General features: G+C 46.8%; 1 pseudogene; it reads left to right on the plus strand.

The window, feature by feature from the left end:
* The window catches only part of LOC136577853 (interleukin-18 receptor 1-like), a 106,137-nt pseudogene that overhangs the window by 14,564 nt on the left and 65,420 nt on the right, over positions 1-26,153 (plus strand).

A 26,153-nucleotide genomic window follows, 5' to 3' on the forward strand; every position in this document is an offset into this window, starting at 1 on the left:
GCTCCCTGGAACCCACCGGCGATACATAAAAATATCCCATTGCATTGCCCATCACAGCTGATGTTATGTCAGCTGTAATGCAGGTGGGCAAAAAATTAATTGGATTACACTGTAGGCGAGGGCCCACAAAAATTGGTGTACCAACAGTACTAATGTACCTGAGAAAAATTGCCCATTCCCAAGCGAGAGGGCAGGTGAAACACATTAATGGCTTTGGTTAATGTGGCTTAATTGGTAACTAGGCCTGGAGGCAGCCCAGTTAAAATAAAAATTGGTTGAGGTGAAAGTTTCAACGCTTTAATGAGCATTGAAACATAAAAATTGTTTAGAAAAATTATATGACTGAGCCTTGTGGGCCTAAGAAAAATTGCCCGTTCGGCGTGATTATGTGAGGTTTCAGGAGGAGGAGCAGGAGGAGGAGGATGAATATTATACACAGATTGATGAAGCTAAAAGGTCCCCGTTTTGGATGGTGATAGAGAACGATGCTTCCATCCGCGGGTGCAGCCTACGTATTACTTAGGTATCGCTGCTGTCCGCTGGTGGAGAAGAGAAGTCTGGGGAAATCCAGGCTTTGTTCATCTTGATGAGTGTAAGCCTGTCGGCACTGTCGGTTGACAGGTGGGTACGCTTATCCGTGATGATTCCCCTAGCCACACTAAACACACTCTCTGACAAGACGCTAGCCGCAGGACAAGCAAGCACCTCCAGGGCATACAGCGCGAGTTCAGGCCACGTGTCCAGCTTCAACACCCAGTAGTTGTAGGGGGCAGAGGCGTCAACGAGGACGGTCGTGCAATCGGCTACGTACTCCCTCACCATCCTTTTACAGTGCTCCCGCCAACTCAGCCTTGACTGGGGACCGGTGACACAGTCTTGCTGGGGAGCCATAAAGCTGTCAAAGGCCTTAGAGAGTGTTCCCCTGCCTGCGCTGTATATGCTGCCTGATCTCTGCGCCTCTCCTGCTACCTGGGCCGCGGAAATGCGCCTTCGGCCACTAGCGCTGTCGGATGGGAAGTTTACCATCAGTTTGTCCACCAGCGCCCTGTGGTATAGCATCATTCTCGAACCCCTTTCCTCTTCGGGAATGAGAGTGGAAAGGCTCTCCCTATACCGTGGATCGAGCAGTGTGTACACCCAGTAATCCGTAGTGGTCAGAATGCGTGTAACGCGAAGGTCACGAGAAAGGCATCCTAACATGAAGTCAGCCATGTGTGCCAGGGTACCTGTACGCAACACATGGCTGTCCTCACTCGGAAGATCACTTTCAGGATCCTCCTCCTCCTCCTCCTTTGGCCATACACGCTGAAAGGATGACAGGCAAGCAGCATCTGTACCCTCAGCAGTGGGCCAAGCTGTCTCTTCCCCCTCCTCCTCATGCTCCTCCCCCTCCTCCTCCTCCTCCTCTGGCCATACACGCTGAAAGGATGACAGGCAAGCAGCATCTGTCCCCTCAGCAGTGGGCCAAGCTGTCTCTTCCCCCTCCTCCTTATGCTCCTCCCCCTCCTCCTCAACGCGCTGAGATATAGACATGAGGTTGCTCTGACTATCCAGCGACATATTGTCTTCCCCCGCCTCTGTTTCCGAGCGCAAAGTGTATGCCTTTATGCTTTGCAGGGAACTTCTCAAGAGGCATAGCAGAGGAATGGTGACGCTAATGATTGCAGCATCGCCGCTCACCATCTGGGTAGACTCCTCAAATTTTCCAAGGACCTGGCAGATGGCTGCCAACCAGGCCCACTCTTCTGTAAATAATTGAGGAGGCTGACTCCCACTGCGCCGCGCAAGTTGGAGTTGGTATTCCACTATAGCTCTACGCTGCTCATAGAGTCTGGCCAACATGTGGAACGTAGAGTTCCACTGTGTGGGCACGTCGCACAGCAGTCGGTGCACTGGCAGATTAAACCGATGTTGCAGTGTCCGCAGGGTGGCAGCGTGCGTGTGGGATTTGCGGAAATGTGCGCAGAGCTGGCTCACCTTTCCGAGCAGGTATGACAAGTGGGGGTACCTTTTCAGAAAGCGCTGAACTACCAAATTAAAGACATGGGCCAGGCATGGCACGTGCGTGAGGCTGCCGAGCTGCAGAGCCGCCACCAGGTTACGGCCGTTGTCACACACGACCATGCCCGGTTGGAGGCTCAGCGGCGCAAGCCAGCGGTCGGTCTGCTCTGTCAGACCCTGCAGCAGTTCGTGGGCCGTGTGGCTCTTCTCTCCTAAGCTGAGTAGTTTCAGCACAACTTGCTGACGCTTGCCCACCGCTGTGCTGCCACGCCGCGTGACACCGACTGCTGGCGACGTGCTGCTGCTGACACATCTTGATTGCGAGACAGAGGTTGCGTAGGGGGAGGAGGAGGAGGGTGGTTTAGTGGAGAAAGCATACACCCCCGCAGATACAAACACCGAGCTGGGGCACGCAATTCGGGGGGTGGGTAGGACGTGAGCGGTCCCAGGCTCTGACTCTGTCCCAGCCTCCACTAAATTCACCCAATGTGCCGTCAGGGAGATATAGTGGCCCTGCCCGCCTGTGCTTGTCCACGTGTCTGTTGTTAAGTGGACCTTGGCAGTAACCGCGTTGGTGAGGGCGCGTACAATGTTGCGGGAGACGTGGCCGTGCAGGCCTGGGACGGCACATCGGGAAAAGTAGTGGCGACTTGGAACCGAGTAGCGCGGGGCCGCCGCCGCCATCATGCTTTTGAAAGCCTCCGTTTCCACAAGCCTATACGGCAGCATCTCCAGGCTGATCAATTTGGCAGTTTGCACGTTTAACGCTTGCGCGTGCGGGTGCGTGGCGTCGTACTTGCGCTTGCGCTCAAACAGTGGCGCTAGCGACGTCTGGACGCTACGCTGAGAGACATTGCTGGATGGGGCCGAGGACAGCGGAGGTGAGGGTGTGGGTGCAGGCCAGGAGACGGTAGTGCCTGTGTCCTCAGAGGGGGGTTGGATCTCAGTGGCAGGTTGGGGCACAGGGGGAGAGGCAGTGGTGCAAACCGGAGGCGGTGAACGGGCATCGTCCCACCTTGTGGGGTGCTTGGCCATCATATGCCTGTGCATGCTGGTGGTGGTGCCTCCCCAGCTGATCTTGGCGCGACAAAGGTTGCACACCACTGTTCGTCGGTCGTCAGGCGTCTCTGTGAAAAACTGCCACACCGTAGAGCACCTTGACCTCTGCAGGGTGGCATGGCGCGAGGGGGCGCTTTGGGAACCAGTTGGTGGATTATCCGGTCTGGCCCTGCCTCTACCCCTGGCCACCGCACTGGCTCGGCCTGTGCCCACACCCTGACTTGGGCCTCCGCGTCCTCGCCCGCGTCCACGTCCACATCCTCTAGGCCTACCCCTTCCCCTCAGCATGGTGTATTAGCAGTAGTGCAGAAACAGAACGCTGTAATTAAATGTGCCGCTTATTGGCCTGTGGTTGGAGGCTGACTTCGTTTACGGAACCCCAGGAAATAATTTGGCGCACGCCTGCTGTAACACTTAGCTGACTGCGTATTTATTTGGAGAACTACTACCCCCAGCAGACACGGACCCAGAATACTGAGCACAGTGACAGGCAGGCCAAATAGATTTTTTTCCAATATTTTTTGGAAAAGGACCACACTGCGTATATTCAATCTATAATATATGTCTTCTGGCCCTGCCTACACAATTCTGTCCCTGCAGTGTGTCACGGAACTGCAGTGTTGTACTGTTATTAACTGCAACAGAGCGGTGATTTCAGAGCCAGGAAATAATTTGACGCAAGCCTGCTGTAACACTTAGCTGGCTGCGTATTTATTTGGAGAACTACTACCCCCAGCAGACACGGACCCAGAGCACTGAGCACAGTGACAGGCAGGCCAAATAGATTTTTTTCCAATATTTTTTGGAAAAGGACCACACTGCGTATATTCAATCAATAATATATGTCTTCTGGCCCTGCCTACACAATTCTGTCCCTGATGTGTGTGTCACGGAACTGCAGTGTTGCACTGTTATTAACTGCAACAGAGCGGTGATTTTAGAGCCAGGAAATAATTTGGTGCAAGCCTGCTGTAACACTTAGCTGGCTGCGTATTTATTTGGAGAACTACTACCCCCAGCAGACACGGACCCAGAACACTGTGCACAGTGACAGGCAGGCCAAATAGATTTTTTTCCAATATTTTTTGGAAAAGGACCACTGCGTATATTCAATCAATAATATATGTCTTCTGGCCCTGCCTCCACACTTCTGTCCCTGGACTATTACTGCAGGGCGCAATGCTCTGCACGGCCGATATACCAAAAAAAAAAAAAAGTGCAACACTGCTAAAAGCAGCCTCCACACTACTGCACACGGTTAGATGTGGCCCTAAGAAGGACCGTTGGGGTTCTTGCAGCCTACAATAACTCCTAACGCTCTCCCTGCCTCCACACTTCTGTCCCTGGACTATTACTGCAGGGCGCAATGCTCTGCACGGCCGATATACCAAAAAAAAAAAAAGTGCAACACTGCTAAAAGCAGCCTCCACACTACTGCACATGGTTAGATGTGGCCCTAAGAAGGACTGTTGGGGTTCTTGAAGCCTACAATAACTCCCAACGCTCCCCCTGCCTCCACACTTCTGTCCCTGGACTATTACTGCAGGGCGCAATGCTCTGCACGGCCGATATACCAAAAAAAAAAAAATGTGCAACACTGCTAAAAGCAGCCTCCACACTACTGCACACGGTGAGATGTGGCCCTAAGAAGGACCGTTGGGGTTCTTGAAGCCTACACTAACTCCTAACACTCTCCCTACAGCAGCTCCAACACGATACCACTGTCCCTGATCTCTGTCACAACGCATCTGAGGCGAGCCGCGGGAGGGGCCAATTTTTATACTCGGGTGACACCTGATCTCCCCAGCCACTCACTGCAGGGGGGTGGTATAGGGCTTGAACGTCGCAGGGGGAAGTTGTAATGCCTTCCCTGTCTTTCAATTGGCCAGAAAAGCGCGCTAACGTCTCAGACATGAAAGTGAAAGTAACCCGAACATCGCGTGGTACTCGAGTAACGAGCATCCCGAACACGCTAATACTCGAACGAGTATCAAGCTCGGACGAGTACGTTCGCTCATCTCTATTAATCACCCTTTTCAAGCATAAAATTCTAACATCATCATCTTATATTTATACAAAATCTTTAACTCACAATTTCATACAGACGCTGCTGGCAGGGGCCATCTTTGGATGATGATGTTAGAATTTTTTATGCTTGAAAAGGGTGATTAACGAAGATCGCCGAAACGCATTGTATTTGATATTGCTAATAACATTACATTGTACGGACCGCTGCGTCTTTTTCTGAATCCCTGGAGTCTGCGAGCGCGGGTTTTCTTTTGCTTTTATATGGTGCTTCATATCACAGCCGGTTTGAAGGCTGTTAACCCACTGACGACTCTCTGGTGATCCGGATTCAAGACCCAGGGTGGTGTGATAGACGAACGTGAATAGAAAGTGCCGGTGGACTCTCGGGGCAGGGAGTTCCATTGGGCACCAGGTGAGTCCATTCTATATTCACCAATATTGAAATCATCGTGAAATAGTAGGCGCTGATTTTGTTTTTTCATATGTTGCTATCTATTTGTGGCAATATGAGTTGCAAGCCACAAATGGGAGGGTCATTGTGGTTACCATTAAATGTCTTCCCCTGGCTAACATCTTGGTGGCTCTATAGCACTGTGTAAGGTTTATGAACAGAGGGTACAGCTCTATCCAAATGTTCGCTAAGTAAACATAAAGTGTTTAGAAAAATGGTTGCAAATGTTTTAAGAACTGATTATTTTAATTGGCAAGGACTTCAGGATAAACTACATTTTCAGTGTTCCAACTTCCATCTGAGCGTACTCTTTGAACTGTACGCCGCCCACGGCTTGGTCTTCCACGTTTTAGGGACATGGCAACAGTCAAACTGGTAAGCACTAGATATGAACTTCACTTAGCAATTCTTGACTCTCCCTAGAGGCACTGCTGGCTGAAGCACAACAGCACCGCTAGACTTAACATAGGAACTTTGACCTTGCCTGACAGTCACTCAATATGTCATACTCAAATTTTATGATTTTACGGTGGTGGTGAGGATGTCACAAATCTAATGACTCCAAAATCATCCACCAAAGGTGACGCAAAGGGGTCAAATTGTGGTTCAAGAAAAGATTTACTATTTTTCAAAGTTAGCTCTTTTAGGGTGCAGTCAGAGGAGCGATTTCGTAGTGCATCTATAGGCACACTAAAAAAATTCTTAGCTTAGCTCCGCCCCCCCCCATCCTGTCCCTCGTCCGCAGCCAGCAATGGGAGGAGGCGGGATAGGGTAGCACTTAGCCCCGCCCTCTCCTATTGCAATCAGCCGGAAGGGAGGAGAGAAGAGGGAGGGAGTTTAGCAGTCACACTGCTAAACTCCCTCCCACCTCTCTTCTCCAGCCACTGTCATTGGCTCCCATAGGAGCCCATGCAGCACCTGACTGATTCCGGACCAAAAGATAGTTCCAGGACTATCGTTTAGGCCCGACCTAAAAGCACCCGGCGCTATATTGGCTGGCCGGGTGCTTTTACGTCGCAGGAATATCGCCATGTGATCTGATGCATATATTGTAATAACTGTAACATTATCTCATTAGGTTTCATAGAGCATGGCATCACTGTGTACCTCCATTTCTATTTATTTTAATGTAGTAATTGTGATACTTTGTCGGCCATATGCTTTATCTAGTATTGGAGCTTCATAGTTTTCTAGAAAGCAATTTTTTCCCCCAGTCTTTAACCCCTTTGACCTGGGGATTTCTTTTGTTACATTGACATACAGTAACTGTAACATACTTTAAAAGCAGGTATAGGAAGCTCAAAGCCTTGTACAATGAATAGATAAGGGGTGCATACATATGTATTTGTGGTACCTGATGCTCCATTTTCTCTTTTCATTAGTAACTCCTTTAAATACTGTTTTGTTTTGTTAGACAGGACAGAACATACGAAGCCATGAATTTGACACAGATAGAGAAGAGTGTTCTCCACTGTATTAACTCCTCCTCACCAAAATCATTAAAAAAAACTTCGAGAGAATCTGTAACAATCTCTATACCTTATCTGTATAAAAGCTCTAACTACTCCACGAGTTGGTATAAGGTATGTAAACTATTATTCATGGCATACTGTAAAGTATAACATAGCTCTAAACCAGTGATCTCCAACCTGTGGCTATAGAGCTGTTAGGACATTACAGCTACCAGCTTTGGGTCCAGGTTTAAGCATAGGGCAAATAGATCACTTGTATCGGGCCCGCTGGTGATGACAATGCATTGCTTTCAACTATGTTCGCGTCCTCTGGACAAAGTTGAAAATTTTAAGCAGTAAGGAGTCTTCCCTGCAGCAAAAAAGAAGCTTTCTAACTCCTTCTCCCTGCCAGCATTGAAGAGGAAGACTTCAATGTGGGCAAGAGAACGCTGTTTGTAGACAGATCCAACCTATTGTAGAGACTGCAAATTCAGCCCATCGTAACTACCAGCTCTGTGTCTTTCGGAGATGCAGCTGTCATGCCGCCACAAAACGCTATGGTGAGCGCTAATTTTATTATCATTATTTGTGGCTGGCAATTAATTGTGATTTGTTTTGTTTGGACGCCAGCGCTCTTGGGCACAATTTGTAGTCGTGAGTGGTGAGGTGTGGAATAATACAGAGACACAGATATTTTGCTTAAATTGTTGCAACCACGATATTATTAAATAAGGCAGTGAGATGAGGTCGTTTTCTTCATCACATTTAGTGCATAATAACTGATACACAAATAGCAACAATGTAGACACCTGTGTCTAACTCATCCATATACTGTGAGCTTACTCTGGATTTCTTTTCTCTATACCTCTGTGTATTTATATCTCTTTATTTCTTTATCTCCCTCTCTTCATATTTACATCTCTTTTACTTTTGTCTCTCCTCATGTATTTTTCTCTTGTTTCTCTCTTTCTCTCACTCTCACAGCTGTTCTTTGTTTCTTTTCACTTCTCTCTCCTGCCTGGCACTTTCTTATGTCCTGCAGGTTGCTTTTTTTCTGTATCTCGCTCTCTCTCTGCCTGGCACTGCTCTTCTTGGCGCTCCTCTGCCTGTCACCTCTCTTTTCTCACTACTCTTTACTCTCTTTACTTATTGCTTAAACGTATTCCGCCTCTACTCTCTGGCACTTGCTTTGCCTGGTGCGTCTCACTCACTCCTGTGACCGTTGCCCTCTATTTATCATCTCTGTCACCTGACCAGTTTGTCTGCAGCCAATCACAACCTTTCTGGTTGCTAGGCTACCTTCCTCATCTGAGTCTCTATGCATTTTTTCTGTATTGTGCAGCTGGCTAATAAACGTCCTAACTGGTTGCTTGGTTACCTGCATCCCTTGTGTAAACTGACTCAGATTAAACCATAGGGCCAGTTATTATATTACCGATCCCCATAACTAAACAGTGTTCTGTAGTGCCTGTTTTCCAGGTCACTACACGGCCACACTCACTCTTAAAAGGTTCTGGGCTGCTTGCAGCAAACCTCTACTTTTCTGGTAAAAGAAGGGACGATGTCAGCCCCTTAGGAGAAGAAAGACCGACTCCACAGGACATTCAGAAGTAGTTCTAAAAGAGACTAAAGTGCACCCTGCAATAATCACTCAGCTGGACAAAGTGAGGACCTTGACCAGCGTTTCTTTCTAAACTTAAGTCCAACAGATTACGTTTTGAGGATCTCCTATAGTAAGAACACCTGTGGCAATGTGTGAGGCACTGATATTAATTACCTCTCCTGTGCAATCCTGAAAACATGACCTGTTGGGGTGCCTTGAGGCCTGGAGTTTGGAAACACTGGCCTCGACACACTGCTGCTGTCTTACACAGCAAGAAGTCTCTGAGGGCTCCCACCCACTGGCGATATTTTCTTTCTTGTCCTGCGAGAGCACGAGAAAAATCTCGCATCACAGCGCAAGAAAGAGGCCGGTATAGAACCGGCATATCGCAAGTGCTTTCAATGGGGCTAGCGACAGCAGCGCTAGCCCCATTGAAAGCATAGGGAGAATGCCGGGGACTTCTGCCACAGCTGTGACAGCTGTGAGAGCTGTGGCAGGAGTTTCCTTCATCCCCGCGGGGATCGCGAGGATGAAGGAATCCTCTGCCACAGCTGTCACAGCTGTGGCAGAAGTCTGCAGCATTCTATTCTATTGCTTTCAATGGGATCGGCACTGCTGCCGATCCCATTGAAATCAATGGTTTCGGCCAAGCCCCGCAGAATGATTATCGGGGAAGGGCTTGAAATATAAGCTCTTCCCTGATAATCATCAATAAGTGTGAAAAAAAAATGTAAAAAAATCGTACTCACCTCTCCTGCGCTCAGCCGCATCCTCCTGCTGGCTCCCCGTCACTGCTATGAAGCTCTTTCAGCAGTCGGGGATTTAAACATCCCCGCCTCCTGAAAGAGCTGTGCAAATTGGCTGAGGGCTCAGCCAATAGCAGCTACTGCTTAGCTATTGGCTAAGCGCTCAGCCAATCACACATAGCTCTTAGCTATTCATTCATAAGAATATAGCTATTCATAAACGAATAGCTAAGGGCTATGTGTGATTGTCTGAGTGCTCAGCCAATAGCTAAGCAGTAGCTGCTATTGCCTGAGCCCTCAGCCAATCTGCATAGCTCTTTCAGGAGGCGGGGATTTTTAAATCCCCGACTGCTGAAAGAGCTTCATAGCAGTTTCGGGGAGCCAGCAGGAGGACGGGGCTGAGTGCTGGAGAGGTGAGTATGATTTTTTACATTTTTTTTTCACACTTTTGGCAGATTATCGGGGAAGGGCTTATATTTCAAGCCCTTCCCCGATAATCATTCCGCATGGCTTGCAGAAAGTAGTGCTTTCAATAGGATCGGCAGAAGCCGATCCCATTGAAAGCAATGGAATAGAATGCCGGGGACTTCTGCCACAGCTGTGGCAGAGGATTCCTTCATCCCCGCGTCATGCCGATTTTTTTTTTGCACTGCGATGCAAGACTTTAACTTTAGAATCGCATCGCAATGGAGAAAATATCGCCAGTGGGTGGGAGCCCTGAATGAGGTGAAATAGTGTTCAGCCAAGGACCCTTTGTCTGTTCTTCCCAAAGAAATCTATATATATAAAATTGAATGTATGCGTGTCTGTGTGTGTGTCTTTCTGTCTGTATGCGTGTCTGTTCGTCCTTTATGCGCTACTACACCATTCATCCAATCGCCATGAAACTTTGGGAAGTTGTTGAGTACACTCCTGGAAAGATTATAGGCATAGTACATTTATGCTATGATAAATGGCGCGCGTGCCAGCGTCGTCGACAGTTACGACCCCCCATGTAGATCGTTCAATTTCCATCATTGACACCAATTTTCTCGCTTCCCAATGTCGTAGAAACATGTAATTTGGCACGAGCATTGATTATGTCATAAATAGAAAAAGCTAATGTGTCCCAACTCGATTATTCAATTCTAAGCGCAAAAGAATTAGCGTCCAAATTTTACGTACGGAATCTAATTCTCTCACTTTCCAATATCATAGAAACTTGAAATTTGGCACAAGCATTGATTATGTCATAAATAGGAAAAGCTAATGGGTCCCAACTCGATTATTCAATTCTATGCGCAAAAGAATTGGCGTCCAAATTCTACGTACAGAATCTAATTTTCTCGCTTCCCAATGTCATAGAAACTTGAAATTTGGCAGGAGCATTGATTATGTCATAAATAGGAAAAGTTAATAGGTCCCAACTCGATTATTTAATTCTAAGCACAAAAGAATTAGCGTCCAAATTTTACATACGGAATCTAATTTTCTCACTTCCCAATATCATAGAAACTTAAAATTTGGCATGAGCATTGATTATGTCATAAATAGGAAAAGTTAATGGGTCCCAACTCGATTATTCAATTCTAAGCGCAAAAGAATCAGCGTCCAAATTGTACGTACGGAATCTAATTTTCTCACTTCGCGATGTCATAGAAACTTGAAATTTGGCCCGAGCATTGATTATGTCATAAATAGGAAAAGCTAATGGGTCCCAACTCGATTATTCGATTCTAAGCGCAAAAGAATTAGCATCCAATTTTACGTACGGAATCTAATCCTCTCACTTCCCAATGTAATTTGGCATGAGCATTGATTATGTCATAAATAGGAAATGTTAATGGGTCCCAATTCGATTATTCAATTCTAAGCGCAAAAGAATTAGCGTCCAAATTTTACGTACGGAATCTAATTCTCTCACTTCCCAATGTAATAGAAACTTGAAATTTAGCACGAGCATTGATTATGTCATAAATAGGAACAGCTAATAGGTCCCAACTCGATTATTCAATTCTAAGCGCAAAAGAATTCGCATCCAAATTTTACGTACGGAATTTAATTTTCTCACTTCCCAATATCATAGAAACTTGAAATTTGGCACGAGCATTGATTATGTCATAAATAGGAAAAGTTAATGGGTCCCAACTCGATTATTCAATCCTAAGCGCAAAAGAATTAGCGTCTAATTTTTACGTACAGAATCTAATTTTCTTGCTTTCCAATGTCATAGAAAATTGAAATTTGGCACGAGCATTGATTATGTCATAAATAGGAAAAGTTAATAGGTCCCAACTCGATTATTCAATTCTTAGCGCAAAAGAATTAGCGCTCAAATTTTACGTACGGAATCTAATTTTCTCGCTTCCCAATGTCATAGAAACTTGAAATTTGGCACGAGCATTGATTATGTGATAAATAGGAAAAGTTAATGGGTCCCAACTCGATTATTCAATTCTATGCGCAAAAGCGTGCAGAATGTAATTTTCTCACTTTCCAATGTCATACAAACGGGAAATTTGGGACGAGCATTGATTATGTCATAAATAGGAAAAGTTAATGGGTCCCAACTCGATTATTCAATCCTAAGCGCAAAAGAATTAGCGTCCAAATTTTATGTACGGAATGTAGCGTCCAAATTTTACGTACGGAATCTAATTTTCTCGCTTCCCAATGTCATTAAAACTCGAAATTTGGCACGAGCATTGATTATGTGATAAATAGGAAACGTTAATGGGTCCCAACTTGATTATTCAATTCTATGCGCAAAAGAATTAGCGTCCAAATTTTACGTTCAGAATCTAATTCTCTCTCTTCACGTTGTCATAGAAACTCGAAATTTGGCCCGAGCATTGATTATGTCATAAATAGGAAAAGCTAATGGGTCCCAACTCCATTATTCAATTCAATGCGCAAAAGAATTAGCGTCCAAATTTTACGTATGGAATGTTATTTTCTCACTTTCCGGTGTCATAGAAACGGGAAATTATTTATCTTACTGCTGACGTAACATGAAAGCTGCACTGTGATTGGTTGTTATATTTTATACTGCTGAGGTAACATATAAGCTGCGCTGTGATTGGGTGTTATATATTATACCACTGAGGTAACCTAAAAAAGCTGCGCTGTGATTGGTTGTTATCTAGATATATAAAAACGAATGTATGTATGTCTGTATTCGCACCAACGCGCGACGGGTAAGCTAGTGCTAAATATAATTCAGTCATATTAATGAATGTCCTGAATTACCCATTACCATATATACAAACATGTTAGGGCTCATTCACATCTACTTTTGCTATTTTTATTTGAATTCTGTCTGGCTGTTCCATTTTGAGAGCAGAAAAATAGAACTGAAACGAAAAAAAGTGTTGAATTCAATGGGTTTTCAAAAACAAAATGATTTCCGTTTGATTCCATTCTGTTTAAAAAAAAAAACTATAATGGAACACAATCAAACAGAATTTGTTTTTTTGAAAACACATCAAAATCAATGGGGACAAATGCTGAAATATTTGCAGAACACACCGTTTCAGTACCTCTTTTCTTCTCCACAAATGGATATAGCATGTGCAGGTGTGAACAAGCCCTTTGTGTTAATTAGTGTGGTTAGGTTGTGGTATATAACTGCAATTACCACAAAACTGCATCAAACTATAGCGGCTCATGTAAAATTACGGCTAAATTAGAGAACATGTTTTTATGATAATTGCATCAAAAACAACTTGACTGCACTGTCTGATTCAGGATTTGTAACTATAGGCAGCAGTCTAGGTTGGTACTGTAGGCTGATTGTTATTGAAGTGAATGAGACTCAGCCTGCAGTACCAACCTGAACCACTGAGCAATGTATGGAGTGGTTTGCTTCCTGCAGCAAAAACTGCTAGGGCAACCCATTGAGGGCTCAGTAACACAGGCGCATCGGTGCCCGTGTTACTGCAGATAGCAGATGGCCGTACCTGAAGACGGACGTCTCTGCAGCGTCGGGAGAAAGAACATGTGTTCTTTCATCAGCACTGCAGAGAGACGTCCGTCTTCAGGTATGGCCGTCTTCTAAGGCCTCATGTCCACGGGGAAAATCAGGCCCGCTATGGATTCTACATGGAGAATCCGTAGCGGGTCCCTCCTGCCCCGCGGACATGAGCGCTTAAAATGAGAATTACCTCACCCGCAGCGGACGGGGCAGGTCTTCACCTCTTCATGGCCGGATCTTCTTTCTTTGGCCGGTGGATGTGCTCGGCACGCCGGCCGCGCGCCGCGCGCATGCGCCGGGCACATCCGCCTGGCCGAAGAAAGAAGATCCGGCCGTGAAGAAGAGAAGAACTGCCCGGTCCGCTGCGGGTAAGTTAATTCTTATTTTATGTCTCCTGCGGATCCATAGGCTTCAATAGAAGCCTGCGGGAGCCGTCCCTGCGGGAGACCCGCATGAAAATGGAGCATGGTCCAGATTTTTTCATGCTCCATTTTTTTAAAATTCCGTTTTATTGACCATTGCGGGTATTTATCTACCTGCGGGTGGTCAATGCATCCCTATGGGATGCGGATCTGCATGCAGGTGATCCGCTGTGGATTTTAAATCCTATTTTGCCCGTGGACATGAGGCCTAAGGCCTCATGTCCACAGGGAAAATCAGATCCGCTGCGGATATGTAACGCGGATTTCTGCTGCGGATGCAGTGCAGATGAGCTTAAATTTACTTTTTTTTTCATGCAGGAGATCAATTGAGCTATGAGCTCTATGTGCTCCCGCACGCGTGATCCGCACTTGAATGGAGCATGTCGCGTTTTTTTTCACGTGCATGAAATTTTAAAATCACTTAAAAATACCATCTGCGGCTATTTATCTACCCACGGGTGGTCAATGCATTCCAATGGGAAATTTTAGGTGCGGATCACGCACGTGGGTGATCCGCTGCGGATTTAAAATGTTATTTTCCCTGTGGACATGAGGCCTAACTGTCAGTCACACGGGCGCATCGGCGCCGGTGTACGGGTGCCGATGCGCCCGTGTGACTGAGCCCTTAAGGTAAAATTGAGAGTAGTCATTAGTTGTCCAGGGAGTATTAAGAATCTTGTTATTTTTTCTTGATAAAATTATTCATTTTAATGATACAATGCTTTTTTGGAAGAGGAGTTTTTCACTTTTTGTTGCATCCCTACATTCTCACAGCCATTCTTTTTTTACTTCTCCATTGACATAGGAGTTTGATAGTTATTTTTTTGTGGAATGAGCTGCATTTTCTGTGGCACCTATCTTGTTTTTTTTTTTTGGGGGGGGGGGAATGGAGGGATTAGGGTACTTTCACACGCTGGGAATCCCCGTGGTCGAACTGCGAACTGTTCCATCTCTGGACTAAATTGAACAGCGCCGGGCAGACCCCATTGAGTATAATGGCGTCTGCCTGCTTTTCACCCAGCTGCCTGGTTTTAGGGATGGAAGAAAAAGCGCTGCATGCTCCCGCTGTAGGTTCCAATGCAGATGTGAAACCACCCTTAGGACTCGGTCAGATGAGCGTTTTTCTTTTTGCGTGCCTATGTGTGCAAAAGAATGCGCTACACGCATGTGCAAAATGCGCGTGACCAAAGCTCTGTGCTTTTTTTTTCACGTGCCCAAAAGCAGGCTTTCAACGGGTAAGGTTTCAGATCCCCTTTTACTTGAGCGGCTGTGCTTGCAAAAGCGCAGCTGCTCCACAAAGGTCACCTCATCATTGAACTTTGTGACAGCACTGTCACAGTGTTCAGTGATGATGGGACTCCCTTCGGGCACAAAAGATTCCCGTGCCACAGCAGTGGCAGAGGACCGCGATGCTATCTCATTGCTTTTGAAAGCAATGGGAAGAAGGCAACCCCCTGCAGCGATGATTTTCAGGGGGTGGCTTAAAATATAAGCCCTACCCCGAAAATCATCCCTAACTGTTAAAAAAAAGAAAAAAATTGAACCCACCTAGAAGTGCTGTCCGGCTCTTCTCCCCCATCCCCGGCAGCCTTCATCTGTATTCTGGTGGCTGGGGACTGAAAAATGTGAGGGAGTGTGATAATTATATCAGGAAATTTTGTTAAATATCAATTCTTGAATAGAATCTCGAGAGACTACCATTAAACAGACTATCATCTACGCCAGTGTTTCCCAACTCCAGTCCTCATGACTTCCAACAGGTCATGTTTTCAGGATTTCCTCAGTTTTGCACATGTGATGTAATTATTGCTGGTGCCTCAGACACTGCCACAGGTGTTCTTACTACAGAATATCCTGAAAACATGACCTGTTGGGGGCCGCTGAGGACTGGAGTTGAAAACCTCTGATCTAGGCTATGTTGGAAGGTTATTGGCAATATATTACACATTTTAACAATCAATGTGATAAAATACATACTGCTTGTTTTTTTTAGGACTGTAAAGAATTTGTGAAGAATAGAAGTGAAATATCATTCAAATCCCTAAAGCAAGCGGACTCAGCTGTATACATGTACACTATCACTCATATGTACAATGCGAAAAACTACAGTGCATGTGGAAAGAAAAGGCTTATAGTGAAAGGTAACCCAACTATTGTATACCATAGTATAATAACTTTCAAGATTTCCTAATTTATGTAAATTCTTTTCCAGCAGCAGCAGTATGAAGGACATTTTACAGCATTAACGAGCAGTGTTGCTGTTAATTTAGCTCTAGGGTGAAACAGTAGAACACTAGAGATGAGCAAATATACTCGGGTGAAAAGATTCGGGGGGCGCAGGGGGGCGGGGGGAGGCGTGGTGGAGCGGGGGGTAGCAGCGGGGAACAGGGGGGAGCCCTCTCCCTCTCCCCCCCGCTGCAACCCCCCACTCACCCACGGCGCCCCCCAAATCTTTTCGCCCGAGTACGGAAGTACTCGAAAATCGCGGCGCTCGGGCGAAAAAGGGGCGTGGCCGAGTAGGTTCGCTCATCTCTATAGAACACTTATCAGAAGCTGCTGCAGTATCTCTATGTTCCTCTGCAGCTGCTCTCCCATTCCTGCCCTCCTCTCTACTTTGACTTGTGTAGGAAACACTGTAACTGGCTCTTTCATTAAAAATAAATGCTACAAATCTGTCTCCTTCTGATCTGTCTCCTTTCCACTCCAAGTATAAATTTTATCAATTAATTGAGTGATCAGTAGAAAAGGCAATGGGCAGAGGAGTAAGTAAAGATAACGAAAAACAACATTTTTTTCTGTAATAGGCTATATAACCATGTTTCTTCATCCTGTTGTACAATTGGTGTATGAAAAAAAAGTTAAATAATGCTCCTTAAATATCAACACTTTGATTTTGAGGGCTTATTCCGATGTGCGTATATCGGTCGGGTTTTCACGCTGTCTCTCTCTGCAGGGGGAGGAGTTGGGCTGGGCCGAAAGCAGTGCACTGAGCTCCTGCCCCCTCCTTGCCCTTCACCACTATTTGCAATGGGAGGGGCGGAACCTAGCTCCGCCCACCCCTCCCTTTGCAAACCATGACAAGGGGAGTAGATGGGGGGGGGGGGCTCAGTACACTGCTCCCGGCCTGCCTCCTCCCCCTGCAGAGAGGGACAGTATATATCGGCTGGGCGTGAAAACCCGGCCGATATACGCACATCGGAATAAGCCCTCAACCTGTGCTGTACATATGACTGCTGGAATCTGATTGCTGTTATGGAAAGCTCCTCTAGTTTTGAGCTGTAGTAGCGTACATCATTTAGGGTGGATTCACACATGGCAGATTTCCTGAAGAAATTTCTGCAACCATCCCAATTGGCCCATTCACCTGAAGGGGTCTTGCAGAAATCCCTGTACTTGGCACCAAAACAATCTGACAAGTTCCCCAAGCCATTATATGCACAGAAAGTCCTTGTTGTGTGGCTGCTGATGTCTCACTAGGCCAATGCGCAGTACCTGATGGTGTGAACAGGAGTGTAGTGGAAAGACCGGCTTGAGTCAGTGCTGGCAGCACAGGTGCATTAACTAATATGCATTAGTGGGATTCATAAATTTACATTGATTACATTTGTTCGCTGCAGTAAATAAAAAACATTTTTTTCTAGTGAAATACAAATGAGCACAGCAAATATACTGTCACTAAATTCTTTTCTTAACATCTTTAAGAGTCACTGTCAGTTTTTCCTATAATAATGTCATAAAAAATAATTTTTGTATAAAAATATTCATTTTTGGTATTTTACCGAATGAGCTCCATTAAAATGACCCTCCAGGCCTCCAGGAGAAACAAAGATGGCTGAACCGCTTTTCTAAGTACCTGATGCACACTGTGCATATTATCGATCGGTAGTCTAAGACACTTCATTCTGCTCTGACTAGCCAGCACTGGGTAATGAAAGCAGGTGTAGAAGCTAAAGGCCCTTTTAGACGGGATGATATCGTTAGTAGTTGTTCACAATTCCATGCTTCTGTGGGGTTTTGAATGCTAGTCGTCCCGTGTAAAAGCATGCAGAGACTGCAGAGAGTCCTCCAGTTTCAGCATGCTTGAAAACCAAACAACTAGCCATTCAGTGTAAACAGCAGTCGTTCAGTACTTAACTGCCGCTGCTTACTGTGAATGGAGAGGGGCGGGGAAGAGCGGGCAGAGAACTCTCCTCCAGCCACTCCACCTCCATGATGGCCGCACTGTGACCGATCTAGCGATACTTGCTCCTGTGTAACAGCACAGGGGCAAGTATACAAGGAGACGGGTGTCGGGCATCGCTTGCCTGACTCTTACCCCGTGTAAATGGGCCTTTAGCCTAATGATGTACAGTGTACATCAGGTAGTCAAAGAAGCTGGTGAAACGATCTTTGTTTTTGGACTGGAGTGTTGCTTTGACCCAAGCTGTGCTCGGGTAAAAGGAAAAAGCCATTACCTGAGCACAGCTGTAAAGTGAATGTGGGGAAGTCACTAATTAAGGGCTGTGGCTTCCCCTGCAACTACCCCCTGCTGCGAGGACTGGCATTGGAGTTCTTAAGGAAATGTTTTTTTTATTTCATATTTTCTCTTATCTGCTCTCAAAAAATCATAGCTCTTTTTTTTTCTGTGAACGTAGCTGTCTGAGTGCTTGTTTTTTGCAGGACAAGTTGTATTTCTCAGAGGTATCATATAATGTACTGAAAAACATTTGCATATTTTGAAGTGGATTGAAATAGAAAAAAAATCACAATTATGCCATTTTTTTTTGGGGGGGGGGGTCTTATTTTTACATCATACATACCTTGGCAAAAATGATATGATACATTTATTTAGTAGGTCAGAATGAGGGCTTATTCACAGGAGCGTATATCGGCTGCCGTTTTCACAGTCGACCTATATACGCTACCATCTGAGCTGTCTTTCCCCTTCTCTCGCCCTCACTGTCTCTCTGCCTCTCTCCTCTCCTCCAGCTGTTTGAAATAGGAGGGGGTGGGGTGGAGATAAAACCCAACCCTGTCCCGCCCCCTCCTATTTCTGGCTGTAGGGAGGGGGTGGGAGGTTATCTCTGCCCCAGCCCCACCCCCTCCCATTGCAAATAGCTGGAGGGGAGGAGAGTGGCAGAGAGTGGGCGAGGGGGAGGGAAGGGAATAGACAGCTCAGATGGTAGCGTATATCGGCTGGCCGTGAAAACAGTGGCCGATTTACGCTCCTGTGAATAAGCCCTCACAAAGATACTAAATTTATATAAACATTTTTTTTTTGTTTTTATTAAAAATAAAATTCTATTGCTATCTTCTGAATACCATAACTTTTTTATTTTTCTGCCAATGTAGTGGTGTGAAGGCTTGGTTTTTGAGAAACCACCCATGGTTTCAGTTGGTATCATTTTGAGTTACATACGTCTTTTGGATGTTTTTTTTTAATTAAATTTTACATTGCAGATGAGATTACAAAAAATGCAATTCTGTTTTTATTTTGAACGGTGTTCAGCATGCAGACAAAAACATTTTAGTATTTATTTTTAATAATGAAGAAACTTTATTTCACCTTTTTACATTGATGCTGCGAGGTAAAAATCACTGCATGCTCTATTTTTTTGCGTCCCTCGGAACGCATCACCCATTATTTTCAATGGGACAGTCAAAAACATTGCATACTATACGATGTGCACGTGAGTGCGATGTGATGTTTCCTATTGAATAAACTCGGACTCACTTGCCGATTCTCCAGTGCATGTGAAGCAAGAGGCGGAGGATTGGAATTTAGCTGAATTGATGCGGGGTGTTATTGTATCAAAAACATCTCATGCCCGTTGACTAGTGCGATATCGGGCTGTATTTCTCAACCCAATATTGCGCTCACTCGTGTGAATGTAGCCTCACTAAGCAGGAAAAATAAGGCTCCTACATAATCAACTTTTCCAGGTTAATGGGACTATTATGGTTGTTACTTGTTTATTACTATTTGGCTAGTAAGGTATTTGTTTACTAATATAATTCAGAATTACCTGTATTCTGTTTTTAACAATTATAGGTAATAGAGAAAATACAAGACCGATAATTCTAGGTGGTGAGATTGTAACAACAATAGTAGAACTTGGTAAGTATCATCTAATAACTTAGTGTGAATTTGAATAATATGGATGCAGTGCAGCATAATATTAAAACCTAGGGCTAACAAAACACACATAAATCCCACAAGGTCCCACCATGTAAGGTGTAGAGCCGTGGGTAGAGAGCAGAACACACTATAATAGAAGTATACTCCAAAAGTATCAACTAGGACAAGTGTCACTGCAGCCTGATTGTTCATTTACAGACCCCAACGACTTGACCAAAAGTGTGCAATTAGCATCATCAATTAGATAATATTCTTTTAGTTATATCACTACTAGCTGATATACCCAGCTTCACCCAAGTTAATTTGGTACAGGTGTTTACGTGTTGTTCGCATGGAAAATTGAAGTCAAGCTTACTTTAGAGGAACCGAGGAATAAAATATGTATAAACATAGAGGAACGTTAGATTCCCCTTAAGCTGCATGTATCGATGTCCCCGTGTAGAATGTGGCACCCCTCCCGCTCTCCTCACTTAGGATCTAAATTTCACGTTCGCACAACACCGGGAAGTTACATTACATAGAGGTGCACTTACTTTTGCAATGGGTATTGAATAATTGAGTTGTGACCCCTTTACTTTTCCTATTTAGAACCTTGCTTATTAGAGATGAGCGAACGTACTCGTCCGAGCTTGATACTCGTTCGAGTATTAGCGTGTTCGAGATGCTCGTTACTCGTGACGAGTACCACGCGATGTTCGAGTTACTTTCACTTTAATCTCTGAGACGTTAGCGCGCTTTTCTGGCCAATAGAAAGACAGGGAAGGCATTACAACTTCCCCCTGCGACGTTCAAGCCCTATACCACCCCCCTGCAGTGAGTGGCTGGCGAGATCAGGTGTCACCCGAGTATAAAAATCGGCCCTTCCCGCGGCTCGCCACAGATTTGTTCTGACATAGAGGAGGGAAAGTGCTGTTGGTGCCGGAGCTGCTATAGGGAGAGTGTTAGGAGTATTGTAGGCTTCAAGAACCCCAACGGTCCTTCTTAGGGCCACATCTAACCGTGTGCAGTACTGTGGAGGCTGCTTTTTGCAGTGTTGCACATTTTTTTTTTGTATATCGGCCGTGCAGAGCATTGCGCCCTGCAGTAATTATTCATACTCCAGGGCCAGAAGTGGTGGTTAGGCAGGGACAGAAGACACATATTGTGAGGCAGGGACAGAAGACACATATTGTGAGGCAGGGACAGAACACATATATTGTGAGGCAGGGACAGAAGACATTTATTGAATATAGGCAGTGGGCCTTTGCCAAAACATTTGGGGAAAAAAATCTATTTGGGCTGCCTGTGACTGTCCTCAGTATTCTGGGTCTGTGCTGGGTGTAGTAGTCATCCTAATTCATACGCAGCCAGCTAAATATTACAGCAGGCTTGCGCAAAATTATTTCCTGGGTCTGTGTTGGCTGTTAAATCACCGCTGTATTCCAGTCCACAGTGCAACACTCTGCAGTTATTTGACATACTCCAGGGCCAGTAGCTGTGACGCAGAGAGAGAAGAGATATATTTATTGAATATAGGCAGTGGACCTTTGCCAAAACATTTGGGGAAAAATATCTATTTGGGCTGCCTGTGACTGTCCTCAGTGTTCTGGGTCTCTGCTGGGTGTAGTAGTCCTCCTAATTCATACGCAGCCAGCTAAGTGTTACAGCAGGCTTGCGCAAAATTATTTCCTGGCGTTCCATAAGCGAAGTCAGCCTCCAACCACAGGCCAATAAGCGGCACATTTAATTACAGCGTTCTGTTTCTGCACTACTGGTAATACACCATGCTGAGGGGTAGGCCTATAGGACGTGGACGCGGGCGAAGACGCGGAGGCCCAAGTCAGGGTGTAGGCACAGGCCGAGCCAGTGCGGTGGCCAGGGGTAGAGGCAGGGCCAGACGGAATAATCCACCAACTGTTTCCCAAAGCGCCCCCTCGCGCCATGCCACCCTGCAGAGGTCAAGGTGCTCTACGGTGTGGCAGTTTTTAACAGAGACGCCTGACGACCGACGAACAGTGGTGTGCAACCTTTGTCGCGCCAAGATCAGCTGGGGAGCCACCACCACCAGCATGCGCAGGTATATGATGGCCAAGCACCCCACAAGGTGGGACGAAGGCCGTTCACCGCCTCCGGTTTGCACCACTGCCTCTCCCCCTGTGCCCCAACCTGCCACTGAGATCCAACCCCCCTCTGAGGACACAGGCACTACCGTCTCCTGGCCTGCACCCACACCCTCACCTCCGCTGTCCTTGGCCCCATCCAGCAATGTCTCTCAGCGCAGCGTCCAGACATCGCTAGCGCCACGCACCCGCACGCTCAAGCGTTAAATGTGCACACTGCCAAATTGATCAGCCTGGAGATGCTGCCGTATAGGCTTGTGGAAACGGAGGCTTTCAAAAGCATGATGGCGGCGGCGGCCCCGCGCTACTCGGTTCCCAGTTGCCACTACTTTTCCCGACGTGCCGTCCCAGCCCTGCACGACCACATCTCCTGCAACATTGTACGCGCCCTCACCAACGCGGTTACTGCCAAGGTCCACTTAACAACAGACACGTGGACAAGCACAAGCGGGCAGGGCCACTATATCTCCCTGACGGCACATTGGGTGAATTTAGTGGAGGCTGGGACCGAGTCAGAGCCTGGGACTGCTCACGTCCTACCCACCCCCCGAATTGCGTGCCCCAGCTCGGTGGTGGTATCTGCGGCGGTGTATGCTTCCTCCACTAAACCACCCTCCTCCACCTCCTACGCAACCTCTGTCTCGCAATCAAGATGTGTCAGCAGCAGCAGCACGTCGCCAGCAGTCGGTGTCGCGCGGCACAGCAGCACAGCGGTGGGCAAGCGTCAGCAGGTTGTGCTGAAACTACTCAGCTTAGGAGAGAAGAGGCACATGGCCCACGAACTGCTGCAGGGTCTGATAGAGCAGACCGACCGCTGGCTTGCGCCGCTGAGCCTCCAACCGGGCATGGTCGTGTGTGACAACGGCCGTAATCTGGTGGAGGCTCTGCAGCTCGGCAGACTCACGCACGTGCCATGCCTGGCCCATGTCTTTAATTTGGTGGTTCAGCGCTTTCTGAAAAGCTACCCACACTTGTCATACCTGCTCGGAAAGGTGCGCCAGGTCAGCGCACATTTCCGCAACTCCAAGACGGACGCTGCCACCCTGCGGACCCTGCAACATCGGTTTCATCTGCCAGTGCACCGATTGCTGTGCGACGTGCCCACATGGTGGAACTCTACGCTCCACATGTTGGCCAGGCTCTATGAGCAGCGTAGAGCTATTGCGGAATACTAACTCCAACATGGGCGGCGTAGTGGGAGTCAGCCTCCTCAATTCTTTACAGAAGAGTGGGCCTGGTTGGCAGACATCTGCCAGGTCCTTGGAAACTTTGAGACAGCATGTCGCTGGATAGTCAGAGCACCCTCATGTCTATATCTCAGCGCGTTGAGGAGGAGGAGGAGGAGGGGGAGGTGCATGAGGAGGAGGGGGAAGAGAAGCTTGGCCCACTGCTGAGGGTACACATGCTGCTTGCCTGTCATCCTTTCAGCGTGTATGGCCAGAGGAGGAGGAGGAGGAGCATGAGGAGGAGGGGGAAGAGACAGCTTGGCCCACTGCTGAGGGTACACATGCTGCTTGCCTGTCATCCTTTCAGCATATATGGCCAGAGGAGGAGGAGGAGGAGGAGGAGGCGGAGGATCCTGAAAGTGATCTTCCTAGTGAGGACAGCCATGTCTTGCGTACAGGTACCCTGGCACACATGGCTGACTTCATGTTAGGATGCCTTTCTCGTGACCCTCGCGTTACACGCATTCTGGCCACTACCGATTACTGGGTGTACACACTGCTCGACCCACGGTATAAGGAGAACCTTTCCACTCTCATTCCCGAAGAGGAAAGGGGTTCGAGAATGATGCTATACCATAGGGCGCTGGTGGACAAACTGATGGTAAACTTCCCATCCGACAGCGCTAGTGGCCGAAGGCGCAGTTCCGAGGGCCAGGTAGCAGGGGAGGCGCAGAGATCAGGCAGCATGTACAGCACAGGCAGGGGAACATTCTTCAAGGCCTTTGCCAGATTTCTGGCTCCCCAGCAAGACTGTGTCACCGGTCCCCAGTCAAGGTTGAGTTGGCAGGAGCACTGTAAAAGGATGGTGAGGGAGTACGTAGCCGATCGCACGAACGTCCTCGGTGACGCCTCTGCCCCCTACAACTACTGGGTGTCGAAGCTGGACACGTGGCCTGAACTCGCGCTGTATGCCCTGGAGGTGCTTGCTTGTCCTGCGGCTAGCGTCTTGTCAGAGAGGGTGTTTAGTGCAGCTGGGGGAATCATCACGGATAAGCGTACCCACCTGTCAACCGACAGTGCCGACAGGCTTACACTCATCAAGATGAACAAAGCCTGGATTTCCCCAGACTTCTCTTCTTCACCAGCGGACAGCAGCGATACCTAAGCAATACGTAGGCTGCACCCGCAGATGGAAGCATCGTTCTCCACTTATAAATAGACATGAGTGTGGCGTGGCATGAGGGTAGCTGAATGAGGGCTGGGCAGGGACAGTTTGGTGTGCGCTGTGGACACTGGGTCGTGCGCGGGGGGGGGGGGGGGGGTTGGTCAGCATGTAACCCAGGAGAAGTGGCAGCGGAGTGCCATGCAGGCAGTGATTGTGCTTTGTTGGAGGTAGTGTGGTGCTTAGCTAAGGTATGCATTTCTAATGAGGGCTTTTCAGAAGTAAAAGTTGTTGGGGGGGGGGCCACTCTTGCCGCTATTGTGGCTTAATAGTGGGACCTGGGAACTTGAGATGCAGCCCAACATGTAGCCCCTTGCCTGCCCTATCTGCTGCTGTGTCGTTCCCATCACTTTCTTGAATTGCCCAGATTTTCACAAATGAAAACCTTAGCGAGCATCGGCGATATACAAAAATACTCGATTCGCCCATTGACTTGTGGGGTTCGTTAATCGAAACGAACCCTCGAGCATCGCGATAATTTCGTCCCGAGTAACGAGCACCCGAGCATTTTGGTGCTCGCTCATCTCTATTGCTTATCCTATTTAGAACCTGACGAATGCTCGGGCCAAAGTTCACGCTTGTACGTCACCAGGAAGTTACATTACATAGAGGTGCACCACCTTTGCAATTAGCATTGAATAATCAAGTTGCGAAACCCTTTACTTTTCGAACTTAGGACCTAAACAATGCTTATGCCAAATTTCACACTTGTGCGACATCAGGAAGTTACAAAATATGGGGCTGCTCTTACATTTGCAATTAGCATTGAGTAATTGAGTTCTGACCCCTTTACTTTTCCTATTAGGACCTAAAGTATGATTGTGCCAAATTTCACGCTTGTACATCATCGGGAAGTTACATTACATAGGGGGGCTGTTACATTTGCAATTAGCATTGAATAATCGAATAGTGACCCCTTTACTTTTCGTATTTAGGACTTTAAGAATGGTTGTGCCAAATTTCATGTTTTTACGACACTGGGGAAATTAGAGAATTAGATTTGGTACATTACACAGGGGCGCCAATTCATTTGCACTTTGCATTGAGTAATCGAGTTGTGACCCCTTTACTTCTCCTTTTTAGGACCTAAAGAATGATCATCCCAAATTTCATGTTTAGAGAATTAGATTTGGTACATTACACAGAGGCGCCAATACTTTACTGGCACATATTATATTTATAAACTGCGGCTCGTTCCTCATTGTGAGCACGCCTTCATTACTTCTTTGCAGTTGCACAAAATTAAATTTTTTCTGATGTAAAACTGCAGACTGCACTATGTAGGGGCAGGGGAGATGTGTCTAGTGAATTACTCCGTTTGACAACTGTCTTTGGTAATGAAAGGGGAAATGCTCGATCCGCTTTTTTTCCTTTAATTTTCAGATTTACACAATGCAGCAAAAATGAGATGATTACTGTATTCTATGGGTCAGTATGATTACTGCCATACCAAGTTTACATAGTGTTCTTTTTGGTAACAGCTGTGGCAGAGAAGAATGATGTTTGCCCATTGAATTCAATGGAGCCGGCAATACAGCCGTCTCCATTGAAAGCAATGGGCTGCCGGCGTGCGCGGGATGAATTGTCGGGAAGGGCTTAAATATATAAGCCCTTTCCTGCAATTCATCCAGAAATGTGTTAGATAAAAAAAAAAATGTATACTCACCTTTCCGCTGCAGCCGGAGTTCTGCCGCGGCCGTCGGCACTTCTCCTGAACTGCTTCTCTGTAGTATTCAGCCGGCGGGGCTTTAAACTCTGCTGAATGAGCTGCCTCTGATTGGTCACAGCCTGACCAATCAGAGGCAGCCCTCACTCACACACCCATTCATGAATTC

Source organism: Eleutherodactylus coqui, chromosome 1 (assembly GCF_035609145.1).
Source record: "Eleutherodactylus coqui strain aEleCoq1 chromosome 1, aEleCoq1.hap1, whole genome shotgun sequence".
NCBI lineage: Eukaryota > Metazoa > Chordata > Amphibia > Anura > Eleutherodactylidae > Eleutherodactylus > Eleutherodactylus coqui.